General features: G+C 42.7%; 1 long non-coding RNA gene across 1 annotated transcript; it reads right to left on the bottom strand.

Annotated features, from left to right (window-relative positions):
• Positions 1-671: 671 nt before the first annotated feature.
• On the bottom strand, positions 672-11,126 carry LOC122173903 (uncharacterized). Its single transcript, XR_006174914.2, has 3 exons — positions 9,051-11,126; positions 8,909-8,940; positions 672-2,032 (listed from the first exon to the last, which is right to left on the bottom strand). It is a non-coding gene; the product is annotated as an uncharacterized LOC122173903 (long non-coding RNA).
• Positions 11,127-23,084: the final 11,958 nt, after the last annotated feature.

Here is a 23,084-nt window from a genome sequence, read left to right as displayed (position 1 = left end):
GGGGAGGAAGCGGCCATGGCGCTCGGCGGCTCTGGCGCCCCCGAACCCCCCGAGCCGGGGCCTGCAGCAGCGCGTACGCTGGGCCCAGCCCCTGGCTAGGCACGTCTGGGCTGCCCAGCTGGTGCTATCCCGCGGCGGCCCCGGGGCGGAGGCATCGGCAGCCCAGCCCCGTTCGTTCCCCTGCGGGACGGGGGGGCTGGGGCCTGCTGCCCCCACTCCGGGGCCACCGCGCGATAGCACCAGCTGGGCAGCAGCCCAGACGCGCCTGGCCAGGGGCTGGGCGCAGCGTGCGCGCTGCTGGGTCCCCGCAGCAGGCCCCGGCTCGGGGGGTTCGGGGGCGCCAGAGCCGCAGCCGCCGAGCGCCATGGCCGCTTCCTCCCCCGCGGCAGTGGGAGCTGCAGCAGCGGCTGCTCCCGAGTCCCGCTGGCCGGGGGTGAGAACAGCCACCGCCTGGCCCCGCGGGCCGCCCCCCTCCTCGCCCTACCACCCAACTGAGTCCTGCCTGCAAGGGACCAGGCCGGACTCTCACTACCCCGGCCCCGCGCTTCCCCTGAGTCTCCCGGGCCTCCCTCCAGCGCTTGCGGAGGAAGGTTTTTTTTTTTATTTTTTTTGCCCCCCCCCCCCCCCGCCACGCCCCCCCCACGTCACCCCCCCCCCCCCCCCGCGTCCCGATATTTGTCTTTGGTGATCTGGTCACCCTAGTTGTGAGCTGGTCAGATACTAGGGTAAGACGGGGTCCCTATAAGTACAATAAATAGACACAAGTCTTTTGTCATCCTTGTAAGGCTTTTGAAACAGATTCCTTTTGTGAGTGTCATGGGAATTTTTGAACATAGGCAAAAGAATGGAGGAGACAGTCATTTTTGTTACAGATTTTTGCCTGAATTTTGGCTGCAAGTTGCACTAATGGGTCAAAGACACAGCCAGAAAGAGTGCAGGGAAAAGTTCCCTACGCCCAACAAGGGTTCCCCTAAAAGCAACAGAGAAGCTGCTCTGCGGGTCCTCTGGAATGGAGACGTATTCCAGACTGCAGACGTTTAGCAGTCCGTGTGTCTGTGCCCCGACACAGACGTGTGTACCTTCATCCAGCACATATTACTCCTCTTCCCAGGAGGAATAAATGGTACAGAGTGCAAACACTTAATGCTGGTTTTATGCAGCATTTATGCATACCTATTTTCTAGCCAGCACTAAAAGGTTCCAGAATATTAAGTCTTTTCTCTTTAGCAATTGCATTCACTCACCGGGAACTTCAGCATACTGGAATTTTTTTCTCCTTCACTCTTATTTCTTCCCCTTATCTTAGCTTTCACTGTTAAATATATTATGTACTGAAACAACAAATAATGAGCCTTGTCTCTGCCACAGTTTCCCAATCTGTAAAATGGGGAATAATATTCACCCACAACACACATTAATTTCACACCACTGTGAACATGTAAAACACTGGGTAAATGCTACATGTTATTACAGTATTATGCGCCCATAAAAACAGAGGGCAAACAATAAAGACAAGTGCAAAGTACTACACTCAGGAAGAAAAATACAAATGCATAACTACAAAGTAGGGAATAACTGGCCAGGTGGTAGTGCTACTGAAAAGGATCTGGGGGTTATAGTGGCTCACAAATTGTATATGCACCAACAATATGATGTAATTGCAAAAAAGGCTGATGTTCTGGGGTGTATTAACAGGGGTGTCATATGGAAGAGTTGGACAGTCATTGTTCCGCTCCATTTGGCACGGTGAGATCTCAGCTGGAGTACTGTCCAGTTTGGGGCACCACACTTTAAGAAAGATGTGGAGAAATTGGAGAGAGTCCAGAGGAGAGCAATGAGTGTGACAAGCGGTTTAGAAAACCTGACCTCTGAGGAAAGATTAAAAAACTGGGCATGTTTAGTCTGGAGAAAAGAAGATTGAGGGGGGACCTGACAATAGTCTTCAAATATGTTAAAGACTGTTATACACTGGACAGTGATATTTTTTTTCTCCATGTCTTCTGAAGGTCGGACGAGAAGTAATGGGCTTAATCTGCAACAAAGGAAGTTTAGGTTAGATATTTGAGAAAACTACCTAACTATAAGAATAGTTAAGTACTTAAATAGGTTAGCAAAGGAAGCTATGGAATCCTTGTCACTGGAGGTTTTAAAGAATGAGGTAGACAAACACCTGTCAAGGATGATCGAGGTATAGATGACTGTACCTCAGTGCAGGGGGCTGAACTAGATGACCTCTTGAGATCCCTTCCAGCCCTACATTTCTGTGATTCTGTAAACCTACATACAAACTGCTGGCACCAGTAACATCCTAATATATCCTCAAGTTCTTTTAGTTACTTTCTGGTCCGCTAAAAAAAGGCAACATAATTTTAGCCATTCCCCAGGCTCTGGTATTCACATTATTTAAAAATAGCAGAAGAAAATTTGCTTAAAATAATGAAAACAGAGCATAATATTTTCAGGCTACATGCCTCTGAAAAGCTAGCATTTATGCCAGATATTACCAAAAGGAAGATAGAAAGAAAAACGGAATGCTACCCTATTGCTTTTAACAATGCCAATGGAACATAGATGTTTACTGGCTTTGTTGGGCAAAGTTCCATTTTTCCATTACATGTAGGTAGTTGTTTTAGATTCTCTAGCTTCTGCTATCCGCAATTAACAATTCTGCTCCAGTCACCGATATATCAAAGTTAGGAACTAATGCAAAATTTCACAACATAAGCCCAATTTTATCATTCATCATTTATATATTCCCCAAGGAAATAGGGAAATGTGACCTAAAATGGTGCATATACATACGTGCAGGGCTGTGTACTGATATAGGGTGTCTGGTACTTACCTAGACCTTACAAACCTTGTTGTCTCTCAGGGTCCAATCATCCCCAGGGGAGAACAGGGGGTCTGAACCCCAAAGAATGGGCCACTGAACCAACTGATGGTGTACAAAGTTACAGTGTATCAAAATATGTTGAGTAAGCTCTTTTATGAAAGCTGGTAATCATAAGCTTAATAATCATTATGAGATATGTATATAGGCTATGGTTCTGAAGTTAAGTATTTGTGTATATAGAAAATTGTGCTGATAATCTTTGATGTAGCTTCACCTCCACCTCCCAGCAGGGTGATGGGCAGTCAGGTAGGGAGGGGCTGCCCCCACAAGCAGACGAGACTAGCTCCAAGCACCTAGCCTTATACAACCCAGGAATAGACAAAAGATAGGCCATTAGAGTTAATGGAAAGACACTGAAACATCCCTTAGAATTTCTCTACCCTGACGAACCATGAGTCACCATGGCAGGAGAGAAAAAACAAAAAAGGAAAAAGCTGTTTTTAAAAAGAGGCTTGAAACTAAGGTCTTGATCCAGAAACTGAGGCCATGTGAACCCTACACACTTACTTTGGTTTAACCACAGTGCTCACATAGCGACGTAGTTATACCGACCTTAACCCTGACATGTAGACAGCACTATGTCGGTGGGAGAGCTTCTCCTGTCACCATATCTACCGCCTCTCATGGAGGAGAAGTAAGTAAGCTGACGGGAGAACTCTCTACCATTGCCTTAGAGCAGTATTTCTCAAACTGGGGTCGCCGCTTGTGTAGGGAAAGCCCCTGGCGGGCCGGGCCGATTTGTTTACCTGCCCCGTCCGCAGGTCCGGCGATCGCGGTTCCCACTGGCCGTAGTTCGCCACTGCAGGCCAATGGGAGCTGCTAGAAGTGGCGGCCAGTAAGTTCCTCGGCCCGTGTCACTTCCAGCAGCTCTCATTGGCCTGGAGCAGCGAACCGCAGCCAGTGGGAGCCGTGATCAGCCGGACTTGTAGACAGGGCAGGTAAACAAACCGGCCCGGCCCTCCAGGGGCTTTCCCTGCACAAGCGGCAACCCCAGTTTGAGAAACACTGGCTTAGAGCATCTTCATGAAACTGCTTCAGCAGCGCAGCTGCACCGATGCAGTGTTTGTAGTGTAGACCTGCCCTGAGGGACAGTAGCTTGGCGGGTGCTGTCGGTGAAATGCTGCTATGGCAGAGGCCAAGCAGGGAAACTCTTCAAAGGAAATAGGTAACTTGTATTAGAGCAGGGATTTTATCTAATATAGAAGTGTAAAGCCTGAGGGTTGCATCTATATATTTATTTACTGCGTGACTTGGCATATATTTGCTCTCCCTCGCTATTTTATCTTTGGGTCTGTGGTTTTTCTATTAAATAAACTTGTTTGTTCTTACACCAAGCAGCTCTCCGTTGTGCCAAAATCAGCTGGTGTCTGGGGGCTGGTTTCATGCCTTGGGGGCGGTGGGGGTGATGAAGCAGAGGAGAAAGTCTGAGTGTCCGGTAATTAAGAACTTGGGGTGGATGGAGCTGGGGACTCTGAGAACTGGAAGGGCTGTTGGAGACACCATGCAAGGAGAAACTAGGCTTGTTGGCAGGCTACTGGTGTCAGGGCTTTGAACCAAAGCTGCACAGCATAAAAGCACCCAAGTGGTGACAGAACCCCTTACTGGTCTGAATGATCCCCAAAACATCACAGCAGGTCACAAATCGGTGTCAGGGGGTCATGACCAGCCTTCCTTTGCCTTATTACCAAATGAGGGGGGATGAGGAATCAAAGCTAGATCCCAGCGAGATGGGAATAGGCTGTCCAGTAGGGAAAAGGGGGTCCCAGTATGGAAAAGTTCAACAATCTTGTTGCGACTTAAGGAGTATGTGCTATCTTGCTCATCTCATACACGATCACATTCTGGGAACTATTGTCTCTTAAGTATGGTTCTTCTCTTAAGGACATCAGAAAACACAGCTATGGTACATGGGCAGCTCTGACACAATGGGATTAGTCTATATACTGTTTGCTCATCCCCACATTAAGGGCTAGATCTCCAGTAGACATTAATCAGCACAGCTTGATTGGTCTCAGTGGCGCTAGACTGATTTATACTGGCTGGTGTATTGAGGAGGAATAATTTCTGCTGAACTTGGCTAAACTCAGGTGGTTGATTCGAAACTCATGCTGTCACCTCTCTGTAGGAAGCATGTGCTAGGATGTATTCCTGGGATAACCCTCAATAAAACCCCATAGAGTTACCACTATTATGTGGTGTTATCAGCCACTCATTGTCACCTCTGCACAAAAACAGCTGAAAAAATATTTATCGAGCAATAACATGCAGTGTCTTGGGGAGATGTTGAACATCATTATAATCAGTACTTCAATGACGTTCCACCCAGTATTGCCCTTTTATGTTTCTTTGTATGCTCTGGAGATGAGCATGAGCTACCCAATATGACATAATTAGCCCATTATTGGATGCTTTTAAAATGTAACTGGATTTCTTTGGACATTAACACATGCAGTTTGATCTATCTAATCTATTTGCTCAATCACTGGGGTATCAGGATCCAGTATTAAGGATCACCATTTTGGATCACCAAGGCCTCCTCTTTCTGTAGGTGCAGGGTACACATTAATCAATGAGATATGCAAACCCATTCTTTTACAAAAATCGTGCTCTCCCAAAGAAATCTGAAGTAAGAGACCTCTTTTGCACCCAGGCAGGCCTCATTCTTTCCATTTAAAATATTTCCTCCCTGTATGAATTTTCCCCTGAAAAATCCCCACTTCTTGAGAAATTGTTCAGTTCGTGAGCAGCAGAGGCCAGAATCAGAGGTTGGAAAACCTGGGTTCAAGTCTCCGCTGTGCAATGACCTGCCTGACCTTGGGCAAGTCACTTAATCTTTTCGGGCTGGAGTCAGAAAAGTGCTTAGGTGCCTAAATCCTTCTCTCACTCCACACTTGAACAGCTTCAAGACTCGTTTGGGCCAAAGAGAAAGCATGACTCTACAGAACCCTCCCCCCCCACTTCCATGACTTTATATTTATTTAGCCACAGTAGAACATTGTCAACAAAAGAGACTGAGGAAGCCCCTCATCAGAATATCCCATAGCCGAGTAGTTAGGGCACACACCTAAGAGGTGGCAGATTCCTATTCAAATTCCTTCTCTCCGTGAGACAGAGGGGAGATTTGAACCAGGACAAGCACTGAGCTAAAAGTTATGAGAGGGAGATGGGGTTCCACTCCCCTCAAAAGCAGCATAGGTGCCTATCTCCCGGCTGTGATAGCAGAGATAGATACCTCCCTGAAGCCTGGGCTTAGGTGCCAATCACCATGAGAGGGGTGGGCCTTAGCAGACACCCTTCTTTTTGGCATCTCCCATTGGTTAGCGTAGGAGGTGCCCCACCTAACATGCTGGCTTTTGTGAACTGCAGTTGAAGGTGCCTATCTCTCATGGGGCATCTAACTCAGGCTTTGTGGATCACAGTGTCTCCCTGTGATTTTCTAAGCATCTATAAGTTAGGCTTTGCGACAAGCCCTAAGTTTGTGCACCCTGCCTCCCCATCTGTAAAATGGGGGTAAACAGCACTTCCCTACCTCACAGGGGCGTTGTGAAGATAAATACAATCAACCTTGTGAGGAGCTCAGATACTGTGCTAATGGCCTTCGCTAGGGTTGAAATTCATTTCCATCCAGAACGCTTGGCTAACAAGTTGGCCCAACAGGATTTTCCCCTAATATCATCAAACATGGCTTGATTTTTTTTTAAATGGCTTTTATTCGCACTCTGGACCCTGATCTCAAGAAGTCCTCCTGAGAATCAACCATGTCTTCACTCCTCAGAAGGATTTGGTACAGCCAGGGAAGGCATTAGTCATATTTTTTCTACACAGCATGGTTACGACTCTCAGCTTGACACTATTCCTCAAGTTTGACAAAGAAGTTTTGCTTCTTTTTAGCCTCACTTATGTAATGAAAAAGAAGGGAAAGGTCTTTGAAAGACGTGTTTTCAGTTTAACTCTAAGGCCAAACTCCTGACCATATGCTGAGCTTATCCACATAGGTTGGGTGCTTTGTGTAGGGCTCTGATTCTTCAAATACAAAAGTAAATAACTTAATGCACATGGGGTGAAATCCTGGCCCTACTGATGTCAATAGGAACTTCATTGAGGCCAGAATTTCACCCATGGGTCCTGATCCAAAGCTCACTGAAGTCAATGAAATGCTTTTCATTTACTTCAATGGGCTGTAGGTCAGGCCCATGAGTAGTTCCGTGTAAAGGTGTTTGCAAGAGCAGAGCCTAGATATACAGGGAGATAAGGAGAACAAATCTTCCTCCACAGGCCATGGGGTGTTCGTGCAGCCTTTCCGTGGAGGCTCCTAAGAGTTTTCCTAAGAGCTGAAGTTGCTTATGTAGTGTTCTTTCTTATGTCAGAAATATGAATGTATTGTGGTTTACAATACAGAAAGACGGCACTTTAGAGTTTCTTTGGCTAGATGGCATTCTTGTGGCATGCTGCTGAAATGTATCCAAAAAAATCTGAGCATCTCACATTTGTTTTCACACTGCAAAAAATATGGAAAACTTCAGGAAAAATACACTTAATATTTTTCCATCTTGGCCTGGCCTTGTGCAAAATGTGTGATTGGACAGGCCTGTGCCAAGCGCTTGTTTTTGTTTTTATAAAGGAATATATTTCACTGTAGATACTATAGCAAAAAGAAAATATTGTTGGAAAAGAGGCATGCATTTGATTGCTGGGCATTTAGTCTCTTCTTTTCTTCAGTAATACATCTGCTCTCTCACGGCGATAAGTCACAATGGCTACCAAGTTTCTTTCTTTCTTTGAAGCTTTATGTTTTTCTTACCATTTTAGACTTTAGATGTCATCTTAAAATAAAAGACCTCTAATGGCGTCTTATGCAATGGCACTATGATTGAAGGATGCTGCCTCTTAAGTACCAAAAGATATATCTCATCCATGTCTCTTGGGGGCTTGATTGACAAGGGCATTGTCAGCTTCCAATTGGCCCCAAACTGATGAGCACCTGAATTCACCTGCGATCAAGAAGCATGTATCACTGACTGACAGCTCCAACCCCATTAGCAGAGGATCATTAAAGAAGCAAACTGCTGGCTTGTGCTTGCCTTGAACATGTTTCGCATGGTCCAACTAAAACAAATGTCCAAATTGACATTCCAAGCATAATAAAGAGGTTTCCATATCCGCTGCACTTACATTGCATAACACCCCTCAATAGGAGTGTTCAGCTAATGGAAAACTGAAATTGGTCAGGAAACAAAAGAGGAAAAAAGAAAAGAAATTGTCCATTTTTTCAACATCCTCTTTGCTTTCAGATGTGAAGGGGAAAAGGGACATTGGAAGTTACAAGTAATTCTTAGAAGAATGCAAAGAGCAAACATTTTAAACTGACAACCTTTTGGAAGCTGATTAGAACCATTTGTGTGTGGTCACCAAAAAATTAGAGCTGCAGAAAATGGAACGGAGACAAACTCTGTTCTGTTCCGAGTCACATAACAGATGCCAGCGTTCCTTCTGATTTTACTACTTTTTTCTTGGCCAATCTGGGTGAAAGACTGATTAAAAATGGGGTTGGGAATACGCTGTTGAAAAGCCTCCCAGACTGTAATCCTAGTGCAAGGGGAAACTGAGACTAGCAGTAAATCATTCTTGGCTGTCTGGATCACTTATCGAATACAGCCAGTAAGGACACCCAGAGTCGCAAGACTATGAAATTGCATATCCAATCGCTTGTTCTTTGAAAGGGGCCTTTGCCTTATTTTCTGTGGGAAGAATAGTGCAGGAAACAGAGGAGCAGAGTCAGTTCAGGAGGCACAGAAAGGATTGTCAATAAACTGTTAAAAATCATAAACATGGATGGAAAGAGATTTATCTCCTCCAAAACCATTTTTGCTTCAGCGGTGTCTTAGGTAAAACAAAATAAACCAAAGGCATTGAATTTCACTGGGAGAATGACTGTGTGGTCTGCTGTACAAGCCAGACTTTCCAACCATACATTTAAAAAGTGGTTTCTCAAGTGTGGGTAAAAAAAACACTTACCCAATTTCCGAGCAGTCTGTGAATCGTGAGGTCTGTAACAGACACAGCAAAACAGAAGGCTTAGTTACAACTAAAATTGAGATCTTCCTGGATGAGGGCTATAATCGTTGTGCAGCTGATATTATAAGTCTTTTACACTGACCTCTTGTCCTTTCAGGGGTGTATTTAATTGCACTGTATTTTCTCTTTTCATCGCCAAGGGCTTTGCAGAACATAAAATTCCATGCCCACGAATGCTGGTGAAACACTGAGAGGGAAGGCAGCCATGAACATTTTAAATTACTGTTGTGCCAGTTAATCAAAGGTGGTTCAAACTGGAAATATCTTGCTCATGGTAAATTTAGCATCCATTACATTGCACTAGTAAACCTAGCAGCTGCTGAGAGCACTAGCTGCAGAGAGAGTCCTATACTTAAGAAAGTAATGAAGCGCTTTCAAATAAAAAGTAATATAAGAATTGAAAATCTCCACCAAGTATGGTAACACCTAGGGGATGTCTCTCTTATGCTCAGCAGCAAGGAATATTCCTTTATATGCTAAGTGAGTAATAAAAAATATAGACACATTAGACATTGCTGATGGAAAAGATTTTCTTTGGGATACAGATAGGGTTATCAAGCTGTGACCATTCCAAAGAAAGGTGCGGCTGAGGAGTTCTGTATCTAGATGACACATGAAACTGGAGATTAAAGGAACGGCCAAGAATGGACACTGGTCCAAGATCCACATCACAGGTTATCCAAACCCAATATGATTGCTTAGTTTTTCACTACCCTTTGAACGCTTTCACTACCCTTGGTTATTTATTTAATGTTACACATTAACCAAAGAATTATGCTCAATCCCTGTATACTGACTTTAAAGATCTTCCTGACCATAGTACCTCGCTAACCAGTATTTTCATAAATTGGCTTCTGCTTCCACCCAGTTGAGGTATTGTCACCTCAGACCTTCCATTTGCACATTTATATAGACAGTTTGTACTCTTCAAATTTGCCTTTGGTAGAATTCTTTCCCCAAAAGAGATCTGATTTCCATACTTAACCTGCATTTTTAAATCAGCACCATAGATTTTGTGTTTTGCTGAATGTTTACAACTCTTCGGCCTGTTGTAATCTTGTGATGCATGGTGCTGCTTCTGAGTCGGGTTGTATACATCACATTTTTAGCCCCTTTTATCCACTGTGCTTTACAATCCGAACTAATGGTTTGTGCAAACTATACAGCATTGTTGCAACTCTCAGAAAGTTGTGATTTCCTCCTCTCCCCCCATTTTTTTTCTTTGCATGACTTCGCCCACCACAGAAGTCCAGCTGTAACATGCTTGTAAAGTGCATGTCATATATCCTTCTAGTGGCTGATCTAGATAGAGGAAAACAGCTGGATACCTCTGCCAGCTAATGGAGATACATCATTGGCCCAAATGGGAGAGGTCTGTTCTTTTAGTGCTGAAGGGACTGGGTTCCCACAGTGATGAAGACTTGTAGTGGGTTTGTTACAGAGCTACCTCTAAATTGACATACAGCAGCAGAGTACCAGGGAACATCAATCCTTCACAGAGGACCTGAAGACCAGAATAACCATATGTAACTACCAGGCAAGTTAGGTAGGCAGCTGTACTGAAGTATGGGCAGGACAAAGCTAACGAGCCAACACTTGTGCAAAGTGCCATTTGGTTCCAACAGATTGTCAGGAACAGATGTTTGAGAGCTCATCACTCCTGGCAGCTCCACAGCACCTGCTAGCAAAACAGCACCATGCTGAGGGATAGGTTCAGTATTCATTTAAAGGGAATGGTGCCATGTACAAGATCACCAGTGCCTTTTCCTACAGCCCAACTGGGGTCTTCTCTCATCCTGTGAGATCACAGCCCAAGGTTGCATGGTAGTATTCAACGAGGAGTTTGCACTTGATCCCTGAACTACCTTGGAAATATTCCAAGGGATTCCTTTCTCTTCTCCGCACTGTGCTCCAATTTTAAGGTTATCCCTGCCGCTAACAGGAATATACTTGGGAAGAGTTCCTCATAAAAATCCACAAGACCACGACATTTCCCTGTTTCAAATCCTCCTTGAATTTTACCCCTGCAGTGATGCCTAAAAATCATTAACCAATCGCTAGGCAGTGGGTGGGCTGGTTGAGCTATTTAATAAGCTAATCAGGATTATTTCGCTGTTTACCTGTCTTCCCTCATCATTTGTCTTATCCACTTGTTATTGCCTCGTTATATGAATGGACTGTAAGGTACAGGGACTTCTGTTTGAATAGGTGCATGTACGATGCCTAGCCTCCTGAGGCCCTGCTGATGTGGTGAGATCATTGCCTATCATGCTCACCAATACTGTCCCCTTGTTTCCTTATGCTCCCCCATCTGTCTGTTGTCTTTTGTCTTAAACTTGGAGTATAAGTTCTTTAGGACAAGGACCATCTTTAGGGTCTGAGCTTGACCCAGTGCCTAGCACAATGGGGTCTCTTCATCCATGCCTGGAGTTCCCAAGCACTACAATAATATAAATAAATAATAATAAATGGGCCTTCCACCACTACCATGCCACAAACAAATAAATAGTAATAATAGTAACAGCAGCTCCCAAAGCCTGGGATCACCACATTTAGCTACCCGCCAACATGAGCCACCTGTGAAGGTAAAGACCTAAATTAATCACACAAATTGAAGAGCTCTGTACCAACACACATCACTGGTTGAGTGGCTGGGACAGGCTTGCAAAATGATTGCTCAGAGCAAGTGGAGGTAAAATGCATATGGCACATTTTATTAGTGGGGATGAAGGGGAACCTGAACTTCCCGAGCTCTCTAACTTCCATCTGCTAAAGCTTTAGTTAGAGCTTTGTATTTGCCATTCTCTCTTCCTACAGCTCTTGCCTAATGTAAGAATGTAACTCTACCCTTCTGTGGTAGAGTTTTTCTACAGCAGAATTACCCAGGCTGCCTTAGGCCTTACTAATTAGTGCTCTACCTGGAACTCCTTAAATTAACCACAGTTGGCCCCTAATAGCAGTGAATTGTCAGGCAGTAGCTGACAGATCCAGGCCTTCTTGCTGTGGTTCAAATTGGAGAAGGGAATAACTTTTATTCTCCCTTCCCCCACTCCAGGGTAAACAGCTTCTATCTTTATGAGGTGGGAGGGAAATGTGAAACAACGGACATTTTATATTCAGGTTTTCCTTTTATGGGGAGTCTCTTGTCTCTCTTCCCAACTTTAGCCAAGCTGAAGTAACACTGCGCCACTTAGATAATCCCTTAAACAGGGACATTTTGTAAAAAAACAGCTTCCTTCCTGCTGTCGGGAGTGGTTGGAAAGACAGCAAGCTTGCACCTATTTAGAAAAACCAAAAGGAAAGAGAGGGACAGCTAAATATGTTTCACATACCATCCTTATCACATTCATGCGCACACACACCCCTGAGAGGAAACTCTCAGTGCAAGGAATGTACCAAAAGCCAAAGGAGGACAGCTGCAGGGTTTAGAAAAGGAATAGAGCTGGAAGGCTTTTGCATAGATATAATAATCCTCAAACTGCAGGTTGGATCTCTTCAAACCAGGGCACTGTGTATGCAAATAGCAAAGAAAGGGCTGGTATTGCCAATCTGTTTCTATCTCCCAGTTGAGATGGAAGTTTGATTGCCCTAGTTTCAGCCAATAAACTCTAGGAAAAGCAGAGGGCTACTAAAGAAGCAGGCATTTTCTTCCCCAGCTCATCAAGAGCATGAAATATTGCCTTTGAGAGAGCATAATCCTGCCATAATCCCATGCAGATGTCTACTTCCATGGAAATGTTGTTAGGCTCACACCTTTAGTTGTGAAGCCTAATAACATCATGCTGTCTGGTTATTATCCTTGGCTACATACCCCCATCTTAAAATTAAATTGATCAGAAAGGATTTTACATTGATACAAAAGACATTTTTTTGTTTGCTGTTCTTATTATGCGAAATATCATTACCAGCACCACCTGTAAACACAGACACGCAAAGAAGAATTTCAAACCCAGTGCAAATCCAGGAGATTTTGGAGGGCTTCAGAACCTTTCCTGTGCTGCTTGCAGGTACATTCATCATCAGTAGAGGGATAGCTCAGTGGTTTGAGCATTGGCCTGCTAAACCCAGGGTTATGAGTTCAATCCTTGAGGGGGCTATTGAGGGATCTGGGGAAAAATCAGTACTTGGTCCTGCTAGTGAAGGCAGGGGGCTGGACCTGATGACCTTTCAAGGTCCCTTCCAGTTCTAGGAGATTTGATATCTCCATTAATTTATTTTATTTACAACGAGCTGCTTACACCAATCATTTCCATCCTATACATCAGTTATTTGAGTAGTCTTCTGGACTCCTGTGGACAGACACCTTTATCTCCATTTGCTTCCAAAAGAAGATATGTATAAATCTTTTGCCTAAATAAATAAAAGAAATCAAACTTACTAGTAATTTTTTCATTAGCTCACTGAAAACTCTGGCAGCTCTTTCATCTCCGAAGGGGAAAGCCGCGCGTATTAGCTACTGAATTACTGACGAGTTATAGCTAGCATTCGATCTAGCATTTCCAATATATAGTACCTTTGCATATTCATTAGAAAAAGTGAGACAATTCAAGTGATCATTTATACACCATGGGTTATTCCTCCTTGGCTAAGGGCCCAATCCTGCTAATCTGTTGTTGATTTTAATGGTGCAGGATTTTAATGAATCAGCACTATTCTTCATATGAAGTATTTCCTATAAGTGATTTTGGAGAAGGGTGGCAGGAAGGGGGTCAGGAGATGCAGAGATGAGGAATATTTTACTCAAGAAAACATCTTTAAACTCGGAAACTTTGACACTTGAATCTCCAAGACAAATGTATTTCATCTGAATGGGACTGAGTCATTTTCTTCTAGTGGTTCTCAAACTTCAGTGCACCATGACCTCTTTCTAACAACAAAAATCAGTACACGACCCCAGGAGCGGACCAAAGCCTGAGCCTGCCCAAGGCCCGCCAACATCGGGCTTTAGTGTCAGACCTGGGCAGTACGGGTTCGGGCTTCAGCGTCCCGACCCTAAGTTTGAGAACCACTGCGTACCTGACTGAGAAATTCTGCAGCATGACTTACCATAAAAGAAAGAGTGGTCTTTTCAAATGCTGCAGTATGGATAGGCTGGCTTGGTAAATGAACTGAACTCAGGTGTCTCAGTAATTCTAGGACTCTAGATCTACATATTCCCAAATTATTGGGGTGGGAGTGGGGTTTCAGTTTCCAAGTGTTATATCTGGATCCACCACCTGGAATTTTGGTCCCAGTCAGATCCAAAACATGGAAAAGTTCAATTTCTTGTTCCAGGTTTCAGAAGCAGAATTTAGTGTGTATCTCCCCAACTTCTTGTGGACCACAGGCTTCCACACCCCTCCCAGTTCTTCAGGATTCACCAGTTGGCTACTTCCCCAACTCCCACTGCCTCTTTACGGGGGTTGTCAGGTCAGTCCATTATCCCCCATAATCCAAAAAGGGTCTGCTTGGATGGGAGTAGCTAGCTCCACCCAAAAACATGCAGAGGTCACATTCCATTCCCTGCTACTAATGTTACCACGCTGGCTGCACATCCCAGAGGCTAGTGACTATCAAGTTTTATCCTTCTCTAAGAGTGCTGGATGTTCTTTGTATGATGAACTGAGAACATTGTCTACAACATCTTCTTCTGGAAACCTGTACAGTGTAACAGTTTCTCAGAGCATCAGTGAGCTTTTTTTTTTATTCTCAGGGGTGTATTTAAAAATTAAAATTTATTTAAAATTTTTTACCATCTTGAATATGTCTTTAAATATTCCTTAATTAGTATGAGGCACATCCATTTGAAAGTCTTAGCAAAGACAAAATATTTTTTTCTGACCTGGGTTTCCAGGCTACTTCCAAGGGAGATAGGATGTAATTGCAAGCATATTAAGAACTTTTTGGCTTGAACCACACTCTATACTTACCAGCTCTGTATCCTCACTCATGCCTGGCAACCAAGGTTACCTTCTGTTGACAATTTTTTGTTTCTCTATTCCAGAACTGAATTCTTCATCATTCAAAAGTCAGACCAAACATCGTATTGTTAAACAATAATGGAATACCATTTATTTCAATATTTTTTGATGTTTTCTACATTTTCAAATATATTGATTTCAGTTACAGTACAGAATATAGAGTGTATAGTGCTCACTTTCTATTTATTTTTATTACAAATATTTGCACTGTAAAAAACAAAAGAAATAGTATTTTTCAATTCACCTCATACAAGTACAGTAGTGCAATCTCTTTATCATGAAAGTTGAACTTAAAAATGTAGAATTTTGTACAAAAAATAACTGCATTGAAAAATAAAACAATGCGCTAAAGATTCGTATGTCCCTTTATCTTCAACCACCATTCCAAAGGACATGCGTCCATGCTAATGATAGTTTCTGCTCTATAATGATCCAAAGCAGAGCGGACCGATGCATGTTCATTTTCATCATCTGGGTCAGATGCCACCAGCAGAAGGTTGATTTTCTTTTTTGGTGGTTCGGGTTCTGTAGTTTCCGCATCTGAATGTTGCTCTTTTAAGACTTCTGAAAGCCATGCTCCACACCTCGTCCCTCTCAGATTTTGGAGGCACTTCTGATTCTTAAACCTTGGGTCAAGTGCTGTAGCTATTTTTAGAAATCTCACATTGGTACCTTCTTTGCGTTTTGTCAAATCTGCAGTGAAAGTGTTCTTAAAACAAACGTGCTGGGTCATCAGCCGAGACTGCTATAATATGAAATATATGGCAGAATGCAGGTAAAACAGAGCCGAAGACAATACAGTTCTCCCCCAAGGAGTTCAGTCACAAATTTAATTAATGCATTATTTTTTAAAGAGCATCATCAGCATGGAAGCATGTCCTCTGGAATGCTGGCCAAAGCATGAAGCGGCATATGAATGTTTAGCATATCTGGCACATAAATACCTTGCAACGCCAGCTACAAAAGTGACATGCGAACGCCTGTTCTCACTTTCAGGTGACATTATAAATAAGAATCAGGCAGCAGCATCTCCTGTAAATGTAAACAAACTTGTTTGTCTTAGCAATTAGCTGAACAAGAAGTAGGACTGAGTGGACTTGTAGGTTCTAAAGTTTTATATTGTTTCGTTTTTCAGAGCAGTTATGTAACAAAAAAAATCTACATTTGTAAGTTGCACTTTCATGATAAAGAGATTGCACTACAGTACTTGTATGAGGTGAATTGAAAAATACTATTTTGTTTATCATTTTTACAATGCAAATATTTGTAATAAAAATAATATAGTGTATTCTGTGTTGTAATAGAAATCAATATATCTGAAAATGTAGAAAAACATCTGAAAATAGTTAATAAATTTCAATTGGTATTCTATTGTTTAACAGTGCGATTAATTGTTTTAATCACAATACATTTTTTGAGTTAATCACGTGAGTTAACTGCGATTAATTGACAGCCCTAGTTTAACAAATGGTTTCTGGTCTTTTAATCAATATAAACTTTCCATACAGAAACTCATAGAATGTCTTGATCCCAAATATAACACTTTAGCACCTCATTTTCTATTTGAGCGCAGTTTTACTCTGCTATAATTATGTTCTAGACGTGAAAGCAATTGATGTTTCATTCTCATCTGACATTTTGTAAGATGTGCCTGCACTTGCAGGTAGAGTATCAAATATATACCAGTAATTCTGACTGGGAATCAAAATGGACTTATCTGCAAAGCTGTAGCAGTAACATCTTGAGGCCCTGTCCTCCACACTCCAGTACATATGAGTAAAGCTGCTCGAGGGCCAGCGTCCTGTTGACTTCAATGGAACGAGGAACATGAGTTACTCAGATGAGGCTCTTAATGGACTCAATTACCATGTTGAATTTTTTTCAGTACCATTGTCATTGTGTCATTGCATTAATTACTAATTAAGCAGGGCTAAGAAAGATCTCAGCTCTGTGAGGCACAATTACTTTGGACAGTATTATTTTAGGTACAGTTACTTTGCTTCACTTTTATCTGGGAGACTTTATGCCTTCCACATAAATCATGTGCATAAAATCAATCACTTGAAAGGCATATCTCTCCTTTTCCCATCTAAAATCATAATTATTTTGATGAAGACTCTTGGTTTCTTGAATGAACTTCCTCACTTTCACGAGTAATGAGTGTTTCATCAAGGTAAAAGACAATTGGGCTTAACACACCACACCACATCATGACACAACATAACACAACGTAATTAATAAAGGCTGAAATACAACAGAATACGAGCTAATATACTTTAATGGAGTAGGTCAATAATTACCTCTTGGCTGTATCAATGAGATCTCTGTTTCTCTGTGTACAGAGATGAACACTTCTTGGATGCTTGAACAAATGTCTGAAATGTGTCCAAGATGCAGCTGAAAAGCAAACAGGAGTAGTTCAATAGTGAAGTGATTTGCACAGAAAATTGTTGGCAGACTCAGGAATTTAACTCAGATCTCTTGAGTCTCAGTCCAGTGACTTTAGCCACAAGACCATATTTACACTTGTCTTTTTCATCTCTCTATTATAGGTATAGGAATGCAAAAGTGTATATGATATGTCCCAAAATTATGACTTTGGATCTGGGATTATGGGGAAGATAATGGCAATAGGCATGATACTCATTACATGATGGAGACATCTCGGAATTCAATGGCTTCTGTTGGGATTGCAGATAATTCTTGAAGCTGATTACAACTCCTTTGGGATTTCCAAGAATGAGTCAATCACAGTTCTACATCTCAGTCTGTTGACCTGATAGCACAGATGACAAAAGCCATCTTTTTGGAACCTTCGCTATTGAAACAGGTCATGTCTCTCTCCTCTGAGCTTCCCATTCAGGAGAATTGGCTGAGAGAGGAGCCAACTTTGTCATTTTTTAATATATGGGGACTTGCTTGGGTAAAGTTAATGGAAGTTATGCATGTAAATCCCCTGAACACCATTTGGAGTCTTAATGACAGTCCTCTCTCAATGTGAAGTATCTGGATGTGAAATAGACTTTGTGCTCCTGAGATGCAAACAAAGGCAACTTGCCTTCACAATGTTGTCTTCAACTCAGATCTCCAAGCTGTGGATTCAGTAGAAAGTACCTTTTGTTTAACAAGCAGCTATTCTTGCTCCTCCAGCCACACTGACATTAACGACCTGCAATCTTTGGCGTCCCCTATTTAGAACTCCATATATAGCATACGGAGCTGGCCATTCTCTTAACGCCCACATCTGTCTGTGCTCGCCACAACTGATTTATGTTTAATATCTCAAAGGCATGTGGTGCCAGTCCCATGTTGAGCTCTGGATTGTGGTGGTCCGTCTGTGTTTGTTTGAAATTGGGCCCAGAGAAGCTGACTTGGAGCAAAGACTGCTTGGAATGTGAGCCAGGGGCTGTCCAGACAGCTCTGTCAGCAAGCTCAGGAAACTGGCTGAAAAATACTGGGAAGAGGCCCAGATTTCAAACAACCTGTGGAGCTCTCATGAGAACACACTGTTTTAAAAGAGAAAACTGAGTGATATTCTTAATTACAGATTTAAAAAAAAAAAGTTAATGATGTTCCTGCCCTTTTATAATTTGAAGCATGTTCCCCAAATTACCTACATCAAATAGCAGGCTTTGGAGTCTAGCATGAAGACCACATTTTCTAGTGGTGCTTTAAGTGTTTTTCTTCCCAGGCAGAGATAAGAATCAGAACACTTTCAAGGTCCCACCATTATGAATTGATTTGTAACCCCTTAGAACAACAGCAACAACCATATAGAGAACTCCTTGGGTAACTGTAGGGAGCTCCCATGTGCTTGCCTGGGTGTTCCACTGTTGTTTTGTATTCGTTAAATATTAGTGAGTGGTTTCTGCAAGTTAAGTGTTGTTCTTTTCACTCCTCCCCACCCCCACACACCAAAACAAAAACCAAAAAACCCCAGTGTAGGATGGTTGAGTCAAAGGGCCAATCCCACCCTGAAGTTAACTCCACTGACGTCAATGAGACTACATCAGGGATAAAGCTTGGCATGTTGTGTCAGCCAGAGAGTAGCCTGAGCAAACGAATTACAACTTTTATTCATGAGCAGTCACCTTGCAGCCTGTATATCTGTGTAGTTAGAATGTCGCTCAAATGTTTTCTGTTGGGAATAGGGTGACCAGACAGCAAATGTGAAAAATCGGGACAGAGGTGGGGGGTAATAGGAACCTCAATAAGAAAAAGACCCCAAAATCGGGACTGTCCCTATAAAATTGGGACATCTGGTCACCCTAGTTGGGAAATCCTTACTAGTTGTTGTTTTTTTAATTGGTTATGTGATTGGGAATGTTGGTACATTTAGAGGCTATGAAATCCCATGTGGTTGATACTGGACGGCAAGTCATTGCACCTGAATATAAAATATATTGTGCAAGTTTAGTCTATATATTTCAACTTATAAAGTAACTCTGTGGAACCCTAGCTTGCCAGGGTCTGCAAACTATGTGGAACCCTAGCTTGCCAGGGTCTACATAGACAATTTAAACCTGTTTTTTCCCCACAGCACTTTTCATTTTACAGGATTTTTATCACAATTTAAAATAAATGATAACTTAATCAATTTTCAAATTTTGGGAAAGGTACTGCTGATACATGAGAAACTACAAAAACAAACAAAGATGATAACTTTTTAACTCTTTTATTTCCTTCTTTATTAGTATTCAAAAATATTTCCATAAAACCAGAATCTTTTTTATGTTAAGAAGTGATTTACTCACGCTTCTTATTCCGCAGCCGGATCCCTTGTAAACCTTTATTTATGTCAGTTGTGACATCATAAACAATGAGTTATGATTAGAAATAATTGATTTTGCCATTTGGTCTGAAAACCTGGAAAAAAAATGATTCAGCTTGAAACAAATCTGAAATTTTTTCAGAATTTTGGTTGAATCAGAAACACCCATTTTGAGTATGCTCCAGAGGGGCGATTTGAACCTGGGTTTCCCAGATCCCAGGACAGTGCTCTGAGCAGTGGGCTAAAGAATATAAAGGGACACCACCACCCTGTACTGTACTGTAAAATTATTTGTGTCAAATTTATAATAGTTGTGTGGCAACTATTTTCAGTTAATAAACTATTTGTCAGAAAAATTTCACCCACCTCTATTATGACATCAGACAGGGGAATAGGCAGAAGCAAATCGATGAGATAAGCACTTAATAGTGAATTACAAAGGGATAAAAACTTGCTTTATGGATATGATTATATGGCTCTTTAAAAATGTAACTGTCACTGCATTTGAACGAGATTACCTACGAAATGCAAGCTCCTACTGGCAAGGATACAACTGTGGCAATAGCATGGCAACCTAGTGGGAGAGACTCCAGATTAACTTGCAATTTATAATACACTTTTAAAACTAAGGAAAAGAACTTTAACTATTTGAAGTGGATGGAGACCTTATCTTGACAGTCTCTTACATGGGGCTTCCAGACTGCTAATGTTTCAGGTAAGTCATTTTTCAGTAAGATAGCTGCCATACAGAGGGGTATGGAGGGTCTGATCTTAAAGCATATTGAAGTCAACGGACAAACCCACATTTAATTCTGTGGGCTTTGGATCAGTCCCCAAGTTACTAATATAGACGTAACAATGCAAATGAGATGATGGGGGTAACTTTCTTATTTATTATGGTAGTTCCTAGGAGCCGCAGTCATGGATCAGATTCCATTGTGCTAGGCACTGTACACAGAACACAGAAAAACACCCAGTCTTTGCCCCAAAGAGTTTACAATCTAACTATATTAATTCCTGTGTTAAGCTCATGAGGATGCCTCATGTGAACGCAGACATTTTCAGAAACCTGCCACGTTCATCCTGAGCTAAATGCAGTTAATAACAAGTACAGGACCGCTTCTCCGGATAAAGCTGGTTCCTCAGGGTTTATTAAATATTACAACCTCTGTAATGATCTGTGTGCTGTCAGTAACAATAATACCTCGCTCTTATCTAGCACTTTTCATGTTTAGGTCTCAAAGTGCTTTATAAAGGAGGGCAGTATCATTATTTACATTTTACAGATAGGGAAACTGAGGTACAAGCAGGAAAGTGACTAGCACAGGGTTACCAAGCAGACTAGTGGAAGAACCAAGAATTGAAACCAGGTCTCTTTAGTTTCACTCCAGTGCTCTACCCACTAGGCCAGAGTTTCACAAACTGTGTATAAGGATACAAGGGGGTCATGAGATGTTGAAAAGGGGGGTGGGGGAGAACACGCAAAAAAGCCCAAATATGTCCTGGTTGAAGTGGCTTGTGTACAGCAGGGCTGCCTGGGCCTGGCTCCCTACTGCAGGTGTTGTGACCTGACTCCTGGTGCACCGGGTTGCAACACCACTCACTCAAATTTGGCCCGACCTCCCACACTCCCCCTTGTCGGGGCTGGGGGCAGACCAAACCTAAGTAGTGTTGCAATGCAACCCCATGCTCCAGGAGCCAGGCCGCAATGCCTGAAGTGGATATGGGCCCAACCAATCACACAGGACAGGACCCGTAAGAGCTGCTGCTATGGCGTGTAGGGTGGGCTTGCTCTGGAACTCCCTCTCACTCCCTCGTTGGGTTGCCAGGTGTCCGGTTTTCAACCAGAAAGTCCAGTCGAAAAGGGGACCTGGCAATGTCCAGTCAGATGTACTGACCGGACATCAAAAGTCCGGGGGCCGGGGTGGGGGAGACGCAGGGTCATCAACCCACACCAGCCCCTGCTCAGCCGGGGGGGCCTACTACCTGCATCTCCTGGGTGGGCAAGCTCTGCTTTAGGCTGCAGCTCCCATCCAGGCCCTGGAGCAGAGGGAGCCCAGCTGGGGTCGGGAGTGGGAAGTGGAAAGAATCAAGCAAGGGGGAGTGGGGAGAGGAGTGAGCAAGAGGCGGGGCCTCAAGGGAAAAGGTGGAGCAGGGGTGGGGCCTGTGAGAAGAGACTGAGAAGAGGGCAGGGCCTCTGGGGGAGAGGTGGGGTAGGGGGGGGTCCAGTTTTCAGAAAGCTGGCAACCCTACTCCCCCAGGGAGTCATGTTAACAGAGGTGAATCCAAAGCGGGTCATGGTATGAAAGGGTTTAGGAACCACTGCACTAGCCTATACAAACACAAACTCTATCACTCACACACACACACACATACACGTGATGAGTCCAAGCTGTGCCACTCATCATCAGCTCCAAATAAACAGTCCTCCGACTACATGGAATGCCATTAGCTGACAGTAACAGTAGGTTCCTTACCATTAGGAAACTGCTGTAGTCTGATGTGATGGATCCTGTAAGGGAGGAAAGAAGAAAATTTGATTGTTACAAGAACTGGTCAAAAATTTTCCATTGGAAGTTTTTTGGACAGAAAATTGGGTTTTTGACTAAATGAATTTTTTTCATTAGAAGTGTCTGCTTTCTATTCAGATTTTCATTTTTCATTGTAAGTTTTTGGCTGAAAATTCTCAGGGGAAAGCTGAAAGATTTGGGTTTTCAGTTGAAAAATTTTGATTTTCGAGTTTTCACAGAAAACTCAAAAAATTCCATGGAAAAAATGAAAGATTTTTCATTTTTGATGAAGATGTCCAGGAGGAAAAAAACTGTGGATCAATTCTGTTTACATTGGATTGCACTTTGCTATATTAGTATTATTGCATGCTGTCAATGCACGGGGTATTATACAAAGTATAGCGAATATACAGTCCCTGTCCCAAGTAGCTTACATTGAAAGGCCAAACTGCAAGAACTACTGAGCAACTGTGACACCCACCAAATAAATGAGAGCTGAAGCTCCTCAAGAGAAAACAGGATTTGGCCCTGTGTTACTATTTGTTTTATGCTTGCAATGTCTGAATTGATATTCGCTCAAATTCATAAAATACAACAAAAGATACTCCAATGTTGCAGTTGATCCGGAGTCAAATTCTGACAGCTTCAGCCTTCCTAATTCTCAGTGTCAAGCGCCAAAATTTTAAAGTGGCAGTAAAATTAAATAAGCTCAAAAATATTTGTCTATTATGTATACTTCTGTATTGTTTTATACCTAGCTGCCTCTCTGGTGATCAGTTTTGTGGACTTTTCAGGAGGTTTGATATACTTTTAATTGTTCTATTTTTAGCCCCAATCTTTCAAACTGATAGACTTGGGCAGACTCCTATGTCAAT

This window comes from Chrysemys picta, chromosome 14 (genome assembly GCF_011386835.1).
Source record: "Chrysemys picta bellii isolate R12L10 chromosome 14, ASM1138683v2, whole genome shotgun sequence".
NCBI classification, from domain to species: Eukaryota; Metazoa; Chordata; order Testudines; family Emydidae; genus Chrysemys; species Chrysemys picta.
This window is presented reverse-complemented; position numbering and strand designations above follow the sequence as displayed.